Source organism: Zea mays, chromosome 10, assembly GCF_902167145.1.
Source record: "Zea mays cultivar B73 chromosome 10, Zm-B73-REFERENCE-NAM-5.0, whole genome shotgun sequence".
Taxonomy (NCBI): Eukaryota; Viridiplantae; Streptophyta; class Magnoliopsida; order Poales; family Poaceae; genus Zea; species Zea mays.
The window spans coordinates 1,444,062-1,447,774 of record NC_050105.1 but is presented as its reverse complement, the minus strand read 5'-3'; the positions used below and the strand labels follow the sequence as shown (position 1 = coordinate 1,447,774).

Below are 3,713 nucleotides of genomic sequence, written 5' to 3'. Positions count from 1 at the left end.
ATTACCTTGCTCAGGGACAACAACAGGCCAAAACCTGGTGGCAATGTTACCTTTGGCGAGTTGCTCAAGAGCAGTGTGCTGACAGAAGGTGTCCGGGTGCTTATGCTGGTCTGGAATGCTAGGACTTTCGTCGGTTTGTTTAAGAAGGATGGCTTGCTGGCTACCCATGATGAGGAGCCTACAAATTACTTCCAGGGGCATGACTGTGTTGTGGATTTGAATTGAAGCTTGAAGAGTGTCAACTGAAGCAGTACCCATGGGAGCAGGAACAGATGGCTTCGATGAAGGAGTACATTGCTCGCTTTGGTCCTGGTTCTGCAAAGCTTGTGAGGGGAATTAAGCAACCATGGCCGCCACCAAGGGCAGTCCCGCCGCGGCTTGATTACAGCGATGATGAGGCTTCTGTTGGTAGTGCTGGGACTAGATTGTACCCCTTGACAAAGAAGCGTGCCAAGCCTGCAGTGCCATTGGGTGCCAACTATAGACTGATTGATATTCCTGTCAACAGTTGTCTCAACAGCAACATATCCAAGATCTATGTGCTAGCGCAATTTAACTCTGCTTTCCTCAACCGTCACCTCTCAAGAGCCTATGGGAGCAACATTGGAGGGTACAAGAATGAAGGGTTTGTTGAAGTCTTAGCTGCACAGCCGAGCCCAGATAATCCAAACTGGTTTCAGAGTACTGCAGACGCTGTAAGGCAGTACTTGTGGTTGTTTGAGGAGCATAATGTGATGGAGTTTCTAATTCTTGCTGGTGATCATCTGTACCGGATGGACTACGAAAAATTCATTTAGGCACACAGAGAAACATATGCTGATATTACTGTTGCTGCCCTACCGATGGCTGAGAAACGTGCAACTGCATTTGGCCTCATGAAAATCGATGAAGAAGGGAGGATCATTGAGTTTGCTGAGAAAACGAAAGGAGAGCAGTTCACAGAAATGATGGTTGACACCACCATACTTAGCCTTGATGACGTGAGGGCAAAGGAAATGCCTTATATTGCTAGCATGGGTATCTATGTTTTTAGCAAAGATGCAATGCTTCAGCTCCTCCGTGAACAATTTCCTGAAGCCAATGACTTTGGAAGTGAGGTTATTCCAGGTGCAAGGCAGAATCCTAAAGAGACAGCACGGGTTACATAGGCCATGGATGCGGAGGCTGCAGCGGCAAACATTACAACACAAGTTCCTGGTGCTTTTGGGGCGTGCTTGCAATTTCCCTAGGATCCGGGTGGCAGTAATGCTACACATCGGCTTGGGGGCAAGCCGATTTTTAAGAAGGGGGGAATGTTAGGAAATGTGAGCCCACACGGCCCATGCCGGCCCAGGAAGCTAAAAGGAACACTACATAGGAGCAGGGAGGACCAGGAGGAGAGGCACCGAAGCATCAGATTACTGTTGTTCATCTTCTCCTTCCCTCTCCTCTCTTATGTACCCAGATCCTCTCCCTTCTAGAAGAGGATAGCTGTTGTGCTTCTCCATTCTACTTCCCTAGCTGCTACCCTTCCAAACTCTTCTCCGATTTGTACTAGATTATATGCTTAGCGTTCTTCATGATATTGGGTTGAGTTCGTGAGATTAGGTTGCTGACAGCGTGCGACTAAGGTCAGACACCAAGAAGAAGATGGACCTGCTCAAGTTCGTTTAAGGGCCAAGTAGACATGTAGAAAATGGTAATTCATTTGAGTTGTACTTACCAATTTAATGGATTAGTTGTTATTTATCTCATTTTGGTTAAATCTTTTATTACTGTTGTTGTTGTGGTGGTGGAGGTGGTAGCTGGTTATTTAACTGTTCTTTTTAATGCAGATTTTTCTTCTGGATGTACCCTTGTAATGCTTGAGCAGTATTCCCAGATTTCTATCATGTCACTTAGAGACCAAGAGTCCAAAGACCACAAATACTCATATCTCAGTTTTTAAAATTTGTAGTCATCATTTCTTTTGGAGGACCTATGGTAAAGTTCTTCCATTCATGCCCCAGGATGTTCTCGTGGTATGCTCATCTACTGGATGGACAGATGAAAAGCACATGCTTTATCATCAATTATTGGAAGAAACATTTGTGCGCCAATTACATGAAAGTGGTTGCAGTTTTAAGGGTCTGTTCAATCCTGCCCGCTACATGATTATCTAGAGACTAGGGTAGATAATCTTCCAAGCTGCGTGTTTACCATTTCCTTCTTACTAACAAACTTACCTGCCCAATGACATGACACTATCTAGGTGTATTATTACTGGTAACGGAGAAGCTACCTACATGTACCTAGGCCAGCCCTGGGAGCCCTTCGGGAGGGTTGTTTTTGCAGAAACTTATGGATCTATGCATAGAGCCTGCTGGGTGGCATAATTGGGACAAGCCTGAGAATGAGCAAACCGCTTGCTTCTACGAGTACAGGTCTCAGCCTTGTGTCTTTCTGTTTCTCGTTGTTCCTGAACACGGGTGTTACTTGAACACGGAGGTGGCAGCGCGCGGCTTTGGCAGTGCTGCTCCCGTGGCTCTAAATCCCCGACGGCACTGTGGACGAAGATCTGGAAGCGAGAAACAGAGGAGAAGGAAGCTTACCATCTCGAAGCTAAAGCACATGCCTTTTCAAAGGATGGCAGCAACAGCAGTGTCACATCGATCGGGCCTTTGTAGACAAGATCAGGAAGTAGCCAGTGCCAGATTTTATTATACCAGCGGATTATATTAGTCAGTACCGTAGTGTGTAGCTTGGATTAGTTTGCACTTGTTTCTATTTTCAGAAAGGTACATATCAAAGTCAAGAAGACCATCACCAGTGGAAGAAGGATTTCCCTGGTTCACACTTGCGTTAGCAGCCACATTATTAGCTTCAACATAAGCAGGAGTCAAGGGGAGTGGTTGTGCCACATACTCCTTATACAACTCATGCAGAGAGTCATTGACAACCTTAACATATTTCATAGCCTCAGCACCATAAATTTTAGAGTAACTGAACTCAACAAGCTTCATCTTGAAACGTGGATCCATGACAACAGCAATGGCTAATACCAGGCTGCAATCTTTCAGTATTTGTCAAATCTCTCATGCATATCCTTGGCAATACTGCTGAAGATGGGATTTTCATGTTCTGTGCCATTGGCTAGCTCAAGCTGAATTTTCCAAGCTTCATGGAAAAAGATGTTTGCAGTAGGATTTGCTGAAGCCATGACACTATGTGCAGAGTCATATAGCAGTTTCAGGTAATTACAGGTAGCCTCAACTTTCTTCCAGTCCTCTGCTGAAGGAGATTCATTGTAATTATCATCACATGTCTCCAGTGTAGAAAACGCCTGCTTATAGTCCAAGGCAGCCAGCAGCATCAAATAAGTTGTGTTCCACTGGGTTGTAACATCTAAACAGAGAGTCTTGGTACTGGGAATCTCCAGCTGCAGAGCAATCTCAGCAAACTTCTCCTCACGATTTGGAGAAGCTTTTATGAACTTGATACTCTCACGGATGTTGTAAATCACACCATGAATTGAAGCAATTACATCCTGAGCAACTACATTGAGGATATGAGACTAAAGTTTAGTTATGAGACTAAAGTTTAGTCCCTAACCTATTTGGTTCTAGGGACTAAAATTAGTAAGAATATACTAAATTACTCATAAGAAGACTAAAATGTCCTTAAACATTCTCTTGTTATTATTACAATTGAACTAAATGAGGGGGAAAATATGGAATTAATATGTTTTAGTCCCT

General features: G+C 44.2%; 1 pseudogene; it reads left to right on the top strand.

The window, feature by feature from the left end:
- The first annotated feature begins 272 nt into the window (after positions 1 to 272).
- Positions 273 to 1,148, top strand: LOC103642243 (glucose-1-phosphate adenylyltransferase small subunit 2, chloroplastic/amyloplastic/cytosolic-like; annotated as a pseudogene).
- The last annotated feature ends 2,565 nt before the right edge of the window (positions 1,149 to 3,713 follow it).